The sequence below is a fragment of the Thermobia domestica genome, chromosome 9, assembly GCF_964235325.1.
Source record: "Thermobia domestica chromosome 9, izTheDome1.hap1.1, whole genome shotgun sequence".
NCBI lineage: Eukaryota > Metazoa > Arthropoda > Insecta > Zygentoma > Lepismatidae > Thermobia > Thermobia domestica.
Genome location: NC_137462.1, coordinates 44,233,332 through 44,249,779, shown reverse-complemented (window position 1 = coordinate 44,249,779; position 16,448 = coordinate 44,233,332). Strand labels below are relative to the sequence as shown.

Sequence of the window (16,448 nt, the reverse complement as noted above, 5' to 3'; positions counted from 1 at the left end):
TTCTTTACTTTTTTGCGTGTTGAAATTTTCAAAAAATTGTAGGAAAAAAATGAAACTGAAAACAAACGTGTTTTTTGTACAGTTTTTCCACCATTTTATTGCCCTCAAGGTGAGGGCCCCTTCAAACAATCCATTGCCAAAGTCGACAATTTTCCTTTCTTTTGCGCCCCTTCCGCTTCTGTTGTTCTTCGGCTGCTTTGATTAGGGTCCATTTCGAAATAGAAACACCAAATATATTTCCGTAACAGTACTTCCACTTCAACGACTCTTGCACAACAAAGTTACACTCAGCTCGCGGTAGAGAGCGCTACCGGTAGATAGCGCCAGTGTGTTCGGCCAGCGAAGCAACCACTGATAGATACGTTCAGCCGACGCGAGGTTTTTTGAGCCCGAATAAACACGTTTGTTTTCAGTTTTATTTATTTTTGATAATGCTGCCATCGCTTTCAGGCCCCGAAAAAAATATAAGTTGTACCTAAGTGTATAACAAATTTTTAAACAAAAAATCAGCGACCTGTCCCCTCCAAAAAATTTTCCTACAATTTTTTGAAATTTTCAACACTCAAAAAAAAAAAAAAATTAAAAAATAAAAAAATAAAGAAAGAAAGAAAGAAAATACGTATCGATGATTTTGAAAAAAAAATGCACATTTACATCTAAATAGCATCAACAATCTGATTCTTTAGACAAAAGAATCTTGCAACACTCTACGTTTCCATCAACTAAGCACTTACTGCATTGGACTGAAGAACTAAACGCTGTGCGTTTGAAAAATTGCCCAAACCAAAAACAATGCTTCGTAATAAATAACATCTTGTTGTTATCTCGTTGGATGAGTATGATTAGTCATTGTTATAATGAAGCAATTAGATTTAAGCGAAGAGTAAATGTGACATCACTTTTTAATTTTAATACATGAACGGAAACATTACGTTGTTATTATTTAAGAGGTACTAACAGCGCCCTGGACACCCTTCTTTTACCTTCCCAAAGAAATGAAATGAAATCTTTGAATTTTACATCCCATGTTATGCCGGTTAGGCTAAAGGAGACGGTGAGAAATGAATGAAATGATGATGATGATGAGAAATGAATGAAATGGTGGAATGAAGAAAGTGGGAGGAAACAGGAGAACCCAGAGAAAACCTTCTAGTATGGTGTTTGTCCACCACAAAGTCCACACGGTGCGAGCCAGGATCGAACCAGAGACCCTAAAAACGGAGGGGAACGCTCTACCACTGAGCGACAGCGCCCCCTCACAATTTTAAAACACTACACTATTTTGAAGTGACATTACAAATACAAGAAAAATAAAACATTTTTAAAAGTAGAGTATTGCTTCTGAGGAAGTATTTCGTAGAGGGTTACTGTCAAACACTTTAGTAAAAGTAAAGAGTGCTGATTTTTGCATACTCATTGCTTTGCATGTTTTTAGCTAGCGTCCTTGGCCTTGATGTTCTACATCACTACACGCCTAAACAACCTTCACTTGTTTTCAATCCCAAATAAAAACGCCTCGGTCTCATTCGCTGAAGAGATTATATAAGTGACGCACGAACTAACACTCATGGAGGGATTATTTCTCTCTCTTCTTTTTATATATTTATCATGAACAGTGTGTTGCAGTTTTGTTTATCTCCTAGTGCTTCTCCTGCTAGTTTCTGGGGAAAAAAATAATAAAAAATATCAGTTTATCCAAATCTGTATTTATTATACTTCATTTAGTAATTATTTATTACTGTCAAACATAAACTGATAGTTGACCATTACTTAAAAATAAAATTATGATTTATACCTTTTAATCTTTAACACGTGTCCAGGCATTTTGCTTCGCCTCATATTACTACCGGAATAAAGTCTATATTTCTTAATGATATACTTAAAAAAAATTTAAACCTATAGTCAAAATAGAGGCACAATAGCGTACTGGTAGAGTGTTCAGTTCTGTTTGATAGTGATGAATATTTGCGGACGGCTGTCATATACTAGTTCCGCTCCCAGGGGGCTGAAATACGAAAATTGATTTTACGGTACAACATGTGTCTGAATTCTGGTGACGAATATGTTAAAAAGCAGTGTCATTTGTGCTGTATCTGTGGCAATTAACATTTCAAGATCATTATGTCTCTTGTTTCAAGATCATTATGTCTCTTGTTTCAAGATCATTATGTTAACTGTCCTTGGAAAGCTTACTTTCTGGACTCACGTCGTAGATCTCGATGCGACCTACTAAGTGAAAAATCATAAATTGGCCGACTAGTTTCGCGAATAAAGATATCTCCGATTAATGGTATTCTTCTAAAATACTGGCCGCAAAACATTTTCTCTGATTCACGTTGAAATGTATTCTTATGTTCCTAATATGAGCAACCACGCAATATATAAGTGTATTGTTGATTGCATAACATTGGAGATAATCCAACCATAACGTTACTTTCAGTACAACAAAAGCAAGTTAAATTAAATGCAAAAGTGATTAAAAAAGATTGGAACTTTTCGCAATACACAAGTGTATTGTTGGATTGCCTAACGTTACTTTTCGCATGGATAACGTTACTTTTCTCGTGGTTGTGCCCTGAAGGCACAAGAAGACAGATAAATAATGAAGGTGAATGCTTTTGGAAAAAATGGTTGGATAAAAATGTCAAAGGGAACGGTATAACACAGAGAAACTCACAGCAAGGTATGAAATTACAACAGTCGAAATGAAGACCTGAGTGAAAGAAAAAAAATGCACTCGAATGCTCCGATATATAACGTTCACATATTTGAATATTAATAATTATGATATATTTAAGGCAAAGATATGACAATCTCCAACCATACACACACACACACACTTTAGAAGCTGAATTTTCGAAAACTTAAAACTTTATTTGCTTGTTGTCAATAAAAAGTTCACCTACTTAAGTTTAGGTCTTCAGCTGAAATGAGACTTCTTGTTGGGTATTTATGAATTCAAAATCGGAAATAATAATATTAAAGAAATTGTCTTCTTCTTTCTTTTAAAAGCGGATCTTTTTTAAAGAAAAAAAAACGGTTTCACTTGTTTTTAATAAGAAGTTTGCACGCCGAATTTTATCCCCCTAACTTCATGGGAACCTGAGATATTCTATTCGTGAGAAAAAAAGTCTTTTAGTTTTAGTATACGTATTTCAATCAAAGTGAATGTTAAAAACAAAGCTATACTCAAGTGCTAATTATATTTATAAACAGGGCTCGGATCTTGTTGACCTAAAATTTTCTAAAAAGTGACCTATAAAATAACACTAAAATTCCTGTAAAATGACCCTAAAATTCACAAAAATTGACCTTAAAACTTGCATTTTTTAAAAAAACGTTTATTTCATTAAAATATTGACATTTTTTGAATATCTATTGGATTTTAATTACCATTTGTCACTCATTTTTCAAAAGTTTTGTTTCAGTTAGTTGCAGTCCATTGTATGATATTGTACATAAAATGTGAATTCACTCCCGAGTTGAAACTAGGAAGCACACTTAAAGAATAGAATTTAGCAAGTGTAGACTCTATACACGAGAATAATAGATAAAACCCTGTTTAAAATCTTTGTACGTCTTCTAATTCATTTTTAGTTATTCACGTGATCACATCCTTTGTGGTTAACAACCCAAAATAATCTCTTTGGCCACCTAGCAACCCCCCACCCCTCGTCAACCAGCTACAGCTTACTGTTCATTAGCTTTTTAGGAATGCAGTTTTTCATTTCGATAGTCAGAAAGCAAGAAAAGAAATAAACTAATTTTGTAACATTTTAAAATTTCCCTATGTAGATGAAAAAGACTAAAAAAAAGACCATAAGTGACCTGAAAGTCACCTTAAAATATTCAAAAATGTCCTAAAACTTCAAAACAGCAAAATTTGACCAAAAGTTGACCCTAAAAAACTATACTTTTAGAACCTTGAGTTGACGGATAACGTTTTTATTTGAACTCGCCTTGTCCTATGCGTAACAGTAAAAAGTTGACTTGTCAACAAGATCCGGCCCCTGTTTATAAATTATGTGGCTCCGTGCGTAAAACCCATAACCCATTCAAAAAAAAGTTCCCAGAAAATCAAGTCTAAATGCGTGGAAAATTCTTTATTAAAGATTTCTAGACTGTCTCTGTTGCTCTTATATTACTGCATATGCAATATTAATGATTGGAGGGGTGATGTATTAAAGGACTAGCACTGAAGGGGTACCATTATCTCCATGTTCAAACTTTTGTGGGTTGTGAGTTTCATGCACGGTGCCACAGAATTTATTTCGAGCAGTTCCGCTGCTCCCTCATTTTGGAGATTCTATGAATACAAAATCAGAAATTAGAATATTATTTGTGGAAATTGTCCTCCACTTCCTACCTTTAGAAGCAGATTTTTCGAAAACAGTGAAACGTTTATTAATTTCTAAGCAGAAGTTTAAAACCAAGTTTTACCTTCGTAAACTTTGAGAGTCTTATGAGATCTCTATTTCTGTAAACAATTTGAAAAGTCTTTACTATCTTTTCGGATACACGTTTCATTTAAAGTATAATGATAGAAATCCGACTTGAGCTAAATGCTACCCATGTTCAAAAATTCATTTCAAACGGTTCTGCCCGTTTTATCGTAAAATACAACGTACAAAGTCAACTTCATTTTTATACATAAATATTGAGAAACCACTTCTACTTTTTTTAACCCTTATCCGGGCAACCGGGGCCTCCCAGGCCCAGTAGCTTCATTTTTCTAAAATTTCTCAATAACCATACATATTTCGAAGACATAAAATACTGAATTCTTCTATCTTTCGTCGAAGTTAAAATCATGAACATATCGAGTTGGTAAAGCTTTTTTTAAAATTTGAAAATCTTTTCCTGACGTAACCGGGCAACCGGGGCTAGGAGGCCCCGTATAACTTTAGTGAAATTCCTGTCAAATATTAGATCAAATTGTCACATAATTATATATTGAACACGTGACTATTGTAACCTTTAGTCGGAACAGTATGCGGCAACAGACAATGAATTTTGAGTGTTCATTGCACTTTTGAGTGTTCAATTTTGTGTATTCTGCACTTAAAATATATACTGGGTCTGACAGGCCCCGGTTGCCCGTTTACGTTACAAAAATGTCTGGACCGGATTTGCTATTCTGCTTGGTCGGCTTACAAAAGCGTGACACGAAGTTTCGCTACTTGACAGAAATATATACCGGTACATTCTAGACTAGTCTGAACAGTAAGTGACAATAGGCATTGATTTTGTGTATTCTGCACTTAAAATATATACTGGGCCTCACAGGCCCCGGTTGCCCGTTTACGTTACAAAAATGCCTTGCCCGGATAAGGGTTAAAAATCAAGATGACATGTTCTCGTACGTGAGTTATGTTGAAGGAGATATGTACAGTCAGCTACAAAAGTTCTTTCTGTATGATGAAATTATTTTCGCAAATAACTTCAGAATGGAAAGACAATTTAAGTACAGTTGTCAGTAAATTTAAAAAGAATGTAGATTTCTCTACGTTCCAGCCATATCACAGTTACTCCGAAAATAAATTTTTACTAGATGAGAAGAACTTTAGTCGCAGACTATACATTATACGTAGACAACATGAAATTAACACTGATGGTTGTGGTGTGTTGCATAAATAAATTATTACAGCACTAGAGCGTCTTTTATCCGCATTAGTTTAGACCGAATGTATGCGGATAACGATTCTTGCGGACGATTAAACATGTGTTTATTTACCAAAGAAAAGTACGTACAGCACAGATTTATTTTTCTTTCTTACAATATTTTAACTTTATATAAGGACATTATTGGACAGTTCTATACATGCTGTATACATATACAAAAACAAAAGACATGAAAAAATGTGAAAATATACTGTCTAAACAGCAATACGATATTATTTATGCAGAAAAATCATGTTTAGGCTAGATTTGCCCATCTGATAATAATAATAATAACAGTGATAATAATAATAATAATAATAGCCTAATAATAATAATAATAATAATAATAATAATAATAATAATAATAATAATAATAATAATAATGATGATGATAATTGTATTTTCTATGAACTCTTTTCTTTACACCACTCTTGAACATTTAATTTAGGCGCAGTTGGCAATATTGACCAGTTCTCGCTAACTCATCTAAGTGTCATTTTAATCAGATAGCTACGTTATATAACAGCACGAGTCATACCAAAAACTGTCAGTGTTTTAAGCGTTTGTGCGTAGTGAACATCACAAACCTTGAAAACAGTAAGTAACATAATTTCATTTTCACCATTTAATTTCTCTTTTATTAGTTACTACTATAATAAATTAATAAGATTTAAAACATTTATTGAAAGTTTATATTACAAACCAAAGCATTTGGTTGGTTGTAGTTTTTTTGGGAGTTTTCGTGATGTATTTTTTTGTACGTTTTCTAGCGGGAGAGGTAACTCAGTGGTAGAGCGCTCACTGCTGGTGCTCGGTGTCCCTGGTTTGACTCCAGGATAAGTGAATTTGTGGTGGAGGACAAAATCATTATCATGTCTGTTGGTTTTCTAGAGGTTCTCACCGTTTTTTCCCACATTGTCATTCTACCATCGTTTACTTTTACTCACATCTCCTTTAACATAAAGGGTATAACCACGTTATAGACACATTAAATACAATTAAATACAGTACACTATCGCTATCCCGGCCATTTCTTTCGAAGAAGGTTGCTGAATTAGCGAAAGTGCCGAATTATTGACTACTCTACTTTAACCTCATAACGAGGAACTATACAATTTATATTGTTTACCACACATTGTTAAGGTCATCAAACCTAGGAGGCTCAGATGCCCAAGTCATGCAACCAGACTAGAAGAAAGTAGAAAAGCTTTCAAAGTTTCAACTGGAAATTCCAATTAAGGATGCGCACGAGACGAGTCGAGACAGGATTTTCCTGACAAAATTCAAGTCGACACACGGCTCTTCCAATAGAGATATATACATTTTTCGAGTCGAGATATCACTTTTACAGCACATTTTCGAGACGAGACCGGCACAAATCTTGTGTGCATCCGTAATCCAATCGGAAAACGATCATTAGGAAGAACTATGCGCAGATAGGAGGACAACATTTAGATGGATCTCCCAGAAACAGGAATATAAAATAGAAAGTGGATTCAGTTGGCTAAGGATAAAAGTTAATGGATTGTTTTGTGAACGCGGCATTGAACCTCTGGGTTCCATAGCCCAGAGAGTTAGTTAATTAGTACTAAACTTTATTAATGTAAGATTACATACCTTATCACAGAACAAATAGAGAAACTTTATGCTTGAGGTTGTACATAGAATATCATTCATTATGAAACATGTCCCAAATTTTCAGTTGAAGCAATAGAGATACTCGATGGCGGCATGCATTATTACGCAACCGCTTTCCAAACAATATTAAACGAAAGCCACAATAGTATTGTATGCATCTTTCCTCAGCTATAGTATAAACAAATATAATTATTGGTAAATTGTGTGGTAGACACTAGATGTGGGACCGGATTACTGAGAGGATGGACTACTGAGGGCCGGATTAGTAGAGTCTACTGTATTTCCGCCCTTTATATATCATTCATCATTGGTTTGGAAATATTTAACCTGACCGAAGCAACAAATAAATTAATAATCCTTGGGTAACATTTTCGACAACATAACATCGCCTTCATCAGACACTTTATGCAAGATCAAAATGAAATGATTTTTTTTAGTTTTACGTCCTACGATTACGCTAAAGGAGACGGTGATGATGATTGATGTGGTGGAAGGAAGGAAGTAGGAAAACTCCGAGAAAACCCACGCACAAGGTTCACTTAGCGGGAGCAGGATTTGAACCCAGGACTACAAGCACCAGAGATGAACGCTCTACCACTGAGCCACCGCGACTCCCTTATGCAAGTTCAATCTAATAGTAAGTGCCCGTTAAGTCCTGAATGAATTTATGTGCATTTAAATCTAGTAAGAAAACTTTAATAGAGGAACCGATGACTGGATGTTATGTTTGACATTTCAAGAAAGCCACGTGCCTTTTGAAGTACTCTGCTTGCACTTAATTTCTTTTATAGCCTCTTGAAGGTCACGGTGGCTCAGTAGTACAGTGCTTATCTGTGATGCGTGGGTCCCTCGTTCGATCCCGGCCAAGTATGTTTGTGGTGGATAACATCGTGTCCGTGGGTTTCCTTGGGGGTACTCCCATTTTCACTCACATTTTCATTCCACCAATTCTTTCATCATTCACTTGCTTCAGTTATCTGTCTTCCTTACCCCAAAGCAGCGTTTCTCAACTACTGTGTCGCGACACATTATGTCGCGAGATTTTCAAAAGTTCGTCCACGAATAGATATGCTTTGCAAAAATCGCCAGGGGTAAATATCTCACTAGTTTTAAGTATGATGTCTTATTATATTTCTGTTGGTAATATTTCTTTCTCATATTCCTGCTTAAGAATCATATGTTTCTTTTATGCTAATATGTTTCTATTCAAGGGTCTTGTGTAATTTGCTTGTGAGATTTGTATTTCATAGTCGTTCCATGATTAAAAAGAATGCATTGTAGGTATTTTTCGGTGTTTGCTTTTTTCGAATCTAGGAAGAAAAAATCATATGTTGGGGTGTCGCGAAGGTTTGAAACGTACTTTGGTGTGCCTCAAAGAAAAAAAAGGTTGAGAAACGCTGGCCTAAAGTGATAATCATTGGACTTTAAACTTAAAGATTCCATTTCATGAAGCTAGAAAAAAAAATAGCAAAAGAATCTTGAGACAAAAATAGCACATTAAAGGCAATAAGAGTTGAAATGTTCTGAATGAAATATACAGATAGAAAGGGAGGAAGTCGAACAAATAATAGTTTTCGACACCTACAAAATGAAATGAGATATGTAATTATCATTTCAGGGTTAATGGGTCTTTTAGGCTAATGGAGACAGCTGATTGATGAAAGTGAAATAATTATAAAATAATTGATAGAATAAAGACGTAAATGAAATCGAAGAGCCCTGAAGAAGCTCACGGACACAATATTGCTCACCATAAATTTGCATAGCATCCAGGGACCCCTTGCAGGTGTGCGCTCTACTATCGTGTATCGTCGTATATCCATTCTCTCGTACCTAGATTGTAAATACTATTGATAATGAAATATCATGTAAACTAAACCAAAAAATAAAAATAAGATTGATGAAAGAGACCTTCAGTAACGAGAAAAATGTATTTTGTGGCTCTCTCCATAAAATCTCGATATAAAATTAAATCTTTTAGTTTTAGTGCCACGGTTACGCCGTGTGGGCTAAAGGAGACGTTGATGATGAGAAATGAATGCAATGGTGGAATGAAGAAAGTGGAAGGAAACAAAAGAACTTCAGAAAACTCGTGCACACGGTGTTTGTCCACTACAGAGCTGGGATCGAACCAAGGACCCCCTGCACAAGAGTTAAAATAAAGATTCATCATATGTAGTTTATGTAAAGTATTGTAAGCTATGAAATAGAAACATAACGCTATGCAAAAGGTAACGAAATAAAAGGTACGGGCCACCGCATTAAACCTTCTTACTTCAAATAGCCTGCACTAAATTAAATTACAATTGCAGGCTATTACTGAAACATTAATTTGTGAACTTACCCTCCTAGAACTTACTGAAAGGACTTACCCCCCGAGAGTGAACTCCCAATTCTGAATTTGTCCAAGAGAAATAACTCATACCACAGTATAGAGTTGTTAATAAAATATTAATGTATGAAACACAAACAAAATTCTTATAGCCGTTTCGGAGAAAATCATAGTTTTTCATTTTCAGTTTTCAGTGAACTACTCTTATTTTTGGGGATACCTCCAAGAAAATTTGAACCTTCTCCTAGAAAATCTTATAGAAAAACTGGTTTAAAATTTGGTGTTGATACATTGAACGGGTTGGCCTTAAAGCAAGTGAATATTTTTTTATAGGAGTAACGAATGGACCGAAAAATTTTTCAAAAGTCATTTTTTAGGTATTTTTAGGGAGCATGAAACGTATAAATCTGTTGAAGCGCCCAATTCGATTTTCTTTTAAGGGATCACCATGCTTTCTTCTCTTCTGTTGTCGGTGGAAAGTAAAAAAAAAAAAAAAAAAAAAAAAAAAAAAAAAAAAGGACCTTTTAAAAGGCGGCTATGGAGAAGAATGGAGAAAAGAGATGCCTTGAGCAAACAAACACTAAAGTGCAAAATCAATATTAGAATGGATTAATTTTATAAGAACGGAGGAAAAGAGAATATAATGTTGTTTCAAAAGAAACAATGGTCAGAATAATCTCTTAGATTATATTTCTATATTGTTTAAATAAAAATGAAACAAGAACAACAACATCAGTAACGTTTAAGGAAAAACGTTTCAAATACGAGATCTATTTCTATTTATATACAGTAGAACGTCGATTATCCGAAGTAATTGGGGGACATGGGTGTTCGGGAAACTGGTTTGTTCGGATAATCGAACTGTACTGTACTGTACTGTACTTCTCCAGCCAGTGCCAAACCGACAGAAGGCTGATTGTGTGCTGATTGTTGAAACCCAGCGACTGGCGGCTTGGCCGGTCAGCAGCGCCATATGAAGGTCCCATTAGAAGCAATATTCCGCCAGCGGTGGCTCAGTGCGGCGACTACTGTGGGAAACTTGGTTTGGGAGTGAGGGGGATGATGGACGGTAGGGTGGGAGAGTAACAGGTGCGAGCGAGTACACAGTTCGGTTAAGCGGTCGTTCGGTTGACCGACGTTCGGATAATCGACGCTCTACTGTATATATATAATTGAACTGAACAAAATTATATGGGTCACTTAAATTCTCATGTGTAGTTTCCAAGAAAATTAAAAGAAAAAAATTATAAACCTTAAAAGATTGATGCTCTACAATAAGCACGCCACCTATTAAAAGGTAGAACAAACCCTGAAGTTCACGTTCATCAATTTTTTTGACACTAGAATGACGACACTACAGAGGATGGTTAATGTGATATAGCCAAAAAAATATAAGTAATGGGGTCATTCTATTTGAAATGGGACTTTTGATGTAACTGATATGCTGATAGGCAGGTAGAAATCAAAACATGTTGAAATTATGTAAGTACATATATCACAAAGGTAACTTAAAATTAATAATGAACTCAGTAATATTTTTTATAATTTTATTTAGAAATATTGATGTCAAAATAGATGATATGTCACCACCGTGCGTTGTAACCACTTACAATTTTACTTGAATGATTCGAAATTACTAAATTACTATCTTTTATTCGCCAAGTATTAGACAACTTTTTTAACGTATGAATATCAATGAATAGATAGAAATAAATTTATAAGCTAAAGCTTTTTTTATGCTATTAAAAGTAGCATTCTTTTCTGTATCCAGTTTTTTTTGTCACCTTCGTGCTAATGCATTTTATAAAAAAAAAAAAAAAAAAACATATATGTCCGCCATATTTCTCAACTTTATTTTTGTCATAGTCTCAGAACTTCTTAGTTCATGGAACTTTCCAAGGAAGGTGCCAGTTAAGCGAGGGAAGTTTGTTGGTGGTGATTCTTCCTTTTTATTAGTCTGAAATCGCACTTGTTATAATTTGGTTCAACACAAGCTGTCAACCAGGGGCGGATCCAGGACCTACTTCTCGGGGGAGGGGGCGATGGGTTGTCATACTGTTACTTTTAAGGGCTCCAAACTTTGGGATGGGTTTTATTTATATATATAAAATAAGAAAGATTCCTCTCCTGGGGGGAGGCGATCGCCCCCCCCCCTGAATGCGCCCCTGCTGTCAACTCCGTTCGAAATTATAAGAACGTATTTATAGATGATAACTTAATTTCGTTGAATCATAATGTTACTTTTTAAGAATTAATGCTGAAAATAAGGTTAAACAGAATCTAACCTTAGGGGTATATCTTAATCGTGCCATAATGGCGGAATTTGTCACCTCCGTGCGTATAAAGTAATGTCACCTCCGTTCAATACTGCGTGCACGGAGGGAATGTGATCTGTAATATCTTCAAAATAGATAAAATTTATCGAAAAGTGGAAAAACAATATATTAGACAAGAGTATTTTGCATGAGATACCGTTATCACGACTCACCTATCTGCTTTCACTTTGCGAACATTTTATAGATACGATATTTATTTTCACATTAAATAATGGCTGCAAAACGAAATTACATAGATGAGTCGTAATAACGGTATTTCATGAAAAATACTATTGACTAGTACAATGAGTTTCCATTTTTTGGTTAATTTTATCCATTTTGAAGATATTACACAAAATCTGTAAAATTAGCGGAAGTTTAATTTCGTCATAATGAGGCCTCTTAACTAGCTATATTTTTAATGCGCACATCATATTTCTTTTTCTTATAATAAACAATTATTAACGATAGCATATGTTAAACAAAATACTGTACTTCATTTGAATTCTAATGTCAACAATTGAGTTCTGGACATTGGCAATCATTTATGCACATTGTAATACTAATGGTATATTATGTAATACTACTTTTTTTTTTCGAAATTCGTTACAAATGTTTACTTTTAAATTTTAAATAGATGGTTTTGTCACCTTCGTTCATGTGATGTTACATCCATGCTGGTATAAAGTCTTCCCCAATCAATTAGCTGTCACTTCCGTTCAGTTAGCTGCCACCTCCGTTCAGAGCATTTTTTAAATTTACCAATATTTCTCAAACTAGTGGTTCTTGTGTTGAACCACTGTATTGATGTTAATGTAAGTCATTCTGGCGAACAAAAAAATAATGATTTTGAACTGTGTGAAAATTTCGTTTTTCAAACTCTCAAAAACCCCTTTTCAAATAGAATGACCCTAATACTAAAGCCTAAATTTTTGGGTAACTATAATATTATTCAAAGATTAAGACATATCAATCAATATGAGACATCAAGCTGAACAAAATTATTTGCTTAGGGAAGTATTTTCTTTCGTAATTTTCAAAGAAAGCAATGGAAACAAATTTTTATAGCACTACAAGGATATAGATCAGCGTTTCCCAACCTTTCTCAACTTGCGGCACACTTATAGATATTATTATTATTATTATTATTATTATTATTATTATTATTATTATTATTATTATTATTATTATTATTATTATTATTTGCAAATATAAAATACCATGGTATTCTTTTTCTGTGATTACTGATCATCATCTCACAGAGATGAAAGCTCGATTACTGGTTTTCCCCTATGCTAATTCATTATGCTTATTTTTTATTCTAATTTTAAAATAGAAAACAATTGCATAGAAATATAGGACTCAGATTTTTAAAAATACGCTTCCTTTTTCGAAAACTGTATCCAACTTTTCACTAAGAACGAAAGTCACTAAATAACGAACGAACGAACAAATGTCTTGTACTTTTAACTTTGCTGTTTAAACCAAAACCGCTGCATATTATTACAATCACACAGCTTGCGATGCGTCGAAGTCAAAACACACTGTTGAACAAAGTGTTGTTCTGTCATTCACGTGGGAATGAGTGTTCTATGAACGTTCACTTGACGCGTACCGTACAAGTGCTTCCATTTCTCGGTGTTAGTGTGACTCTCAATTGAACCGTAACATAGCAGCTAACCGTGGAAATGTGTACTAGACGAAATACTGTCTGCTACACAGTAGTAGATGTAGAATAATATATTACAATTACAGTAATTTTTTCCACGGTAGAAATTCATAGTAATGTGAAATATAAAAATATACATTTTTTCCTATGTCTTCCTATGATTTCCTATGTCTTGCAATTTGGCTGCTCTAGAATTAATAATTTTGTTTCGATTTCCTCGCGGCACACCAGCGGTCCATTCGCGGCACATCAGTGTGCCGCGGCACACCGGTTGGGAAACGCTGATATAGATCATAGCAATAATAAATTATTAGTGTTTATTCTCCTCGTGCAGATTGTTTATTTTTATTTGTGTACTGCTATTGCTTTACAGCGTGTTTCAAAACAACACCGACAACGTTTTCGGGGTGATTCCTGATTCCAAGATATGACAAAAAGTATAGACCAACCTGGGTGCACAAATGCTTCCTTTTGGAGTTATAGACTGCCGAAAACATGAAAAAAACACTTTAAAGATCCATATCTCCAATACTATGGAATCTACCGTAGTCGGGTCAAGACTTTATTCAGGAACTAGTATGTGCCCTATCCAAATATCCATGTTTCAGAATCCTGCGATACCTGTGCAACAATTTTTCTAAAGGTAGTTGGTGAGTACTTCAAATTATATGCTCGTAACCAAACTCCCTCAATAAAAATTGTAGTGTAAGTACCTTAAGATTCTGAAACATGTGTGTTTGGATAGCGCACATATTAGTTCCTAAGTGAAGTCTTGACCCGACTAGTTCCCATAATTCCCATAATAGATCCCATAGTTTTGGAGCTATGGAGCTTTAAAGTTTATTTTTTTTTATGCTTTCGGCAGCCTGCAACTCCGAAAGGAAGCGTTTGTGCACCCAGGTTGGTCTATACTTTTTGTCGTATCTTGGTGTCAGGAATCAACTCCCAAACGTTGTCGGTGTTGTTTTGAAACACCCTGTATACATATTCACCGTTAAGTAACTATTGTTGTTTACGTCCCCCTAACAGTGACACACATATTCCTATTACTAATACACTTAGTGTTAAAAGTGACGTAGAAGTGGCTAAAAAAAAAAAAACACACACACACATTAGATATTTGTTTTATCTTTTGAAAGTTCCAATTATACAAACTATGGTATATTTTGCTGCAATTCATCAGTTCATATGTATTCTCTAAGGCTAAAAGAAAGAGTTACTGTTACAATGATGATACTTAAAACTAGGCTAATGAATAACACCCTTTATTGTTCAGTTTCTGATCGTTCGATCCTTAATTAAAACATAACAAAATTAGTTAATGATGTTTAATCTTTAGTGATGTATCTGATACATAAAAAATTAATTAGGACGTATTAAAATTATATCGTTTATTAATCTAAGTAATATTAAACTTCACGAATTTAAACACATTTCGAGCCCTATATATTTAAAAATAGAGTTTAGAGGCCACAAAGGTCCAACATCCGTGTGTGAAGGCAAAGTTTGACTTCGACACTCATAGAGGTGATGTATTCAACACAAATTTGTGGTGGACAAACACCATGCGCATGGGTTTTCTCGGAGTTCTCACGTTTCCTCCCACTTTCTTCATTCCACCATTTCATTCATTTCTCATCGCTGTCTTCTTTAGCCTATCCGCCATAACGTGGGACGTAAAACTTAAAGATTTCTTTTCATCTTTGTAGTAAGCTCAAAGCTTCATACTTTTTTTTTCTAGTTCTCCAGGATACCCTACGTATGCGTTTCACGTACATAGGATGGGTGAACCTCGAGGGTAGAACAACAGAAATTTCATCTCTCCGAAAATCAAATCCAGGTCACGCTACTGGCAGGTAGACATCGTACCACCCATACTATTGCGGCTCTTCCTTATATGTTTACTTTCTAAACATAAAATAAACTTATCTTGTAATCTTACTAAATATTATTTACATTTCATATAATCTCAAAATACAGGGTGATCCAATGAAACCTGCAACATTTTAAAGGCTAATAAATAAAACAATACAAATAAGAAGATATTTGTTAAAAAATATAAGATGGTATTGAAAAATACACTTTGTAATTGAGTTATATTCAGATTAATAGCATAAATTTTTGTTTGTTTACACAACTACTTAAGTGGAAATGGGCTCTTTCACTATACGAGAGAACAGTATCATCTGGGACATTTTGCATGATATTCTCACATGAGTGTTGGCGTCGTAAAAAAATCTATTGGTTTAAATTCCTCTTACACTCTATCAAGGAAGCCCAACTGCTGAAACACGCTTCCTTGCAGAACTATGGGAACTGTGAAACAGACAGCACTCTTAGCACGGCCAGACGATTTTTCTTTTCAACGCTGAATCTATTGTTCAGAAATTCTCGACCCTCTGCTTTTCATTACATAGAATAGCAAACTTTTTTCTTTTTTTGCACTGTAATCCTAAAACTGCTACTTTTGAAAAACATTTCAACTGCGCACGCGCGATGAGTTCCTGATCAAACCATAATGATAACTGAAAACAGCAGAAGAGTAGTGAGTAGTCACGCAAGCCTCTCGCCTCTTCACTCACAGTGATAACCAATCAAAATATGCGAGGTTTTATTATTGGGCCACTCTCTATAATTTGTTAAATTTATCAATATGCATACCTTATGAGCGCGCACAATCCTATGTACAGTCTTGTTAAAAAGAAACTGGCTACCCATCTCTTTATGAAAAACCTTCTATTCTTACCCATAGTTGGAGTTAAACGAATATGCATATTCTTTGGATAATTAACATATTCATTTAGAGCCAAAGTATTCAAAGTTTCTACGTACG

At 34.7% G+C, this 16,448-nt stretch overlaps 1 protein-coding gene across 1 annotated transcript in view; it reads left to right on the top strand.

The window, feature by feature from the left end:
* The first annotated feature begins 6,166 nt into the window (after positions 1-6,166).
* LOC145660800 (uncharacterized) overlaps positions 6,167-16,448 on the top strand; it is a 121,984-nt gene continuing 111,702 nt past the window's right edge. The window contains exon 1 of the mRNA XM_081726212.1: positions 6,167-6,258. The gene's annotated coding sequence lies outside the window, so the exon portion shown is untranslated. The remainder of the gene's footprint in view (positions 6,259-16,448) is intronic.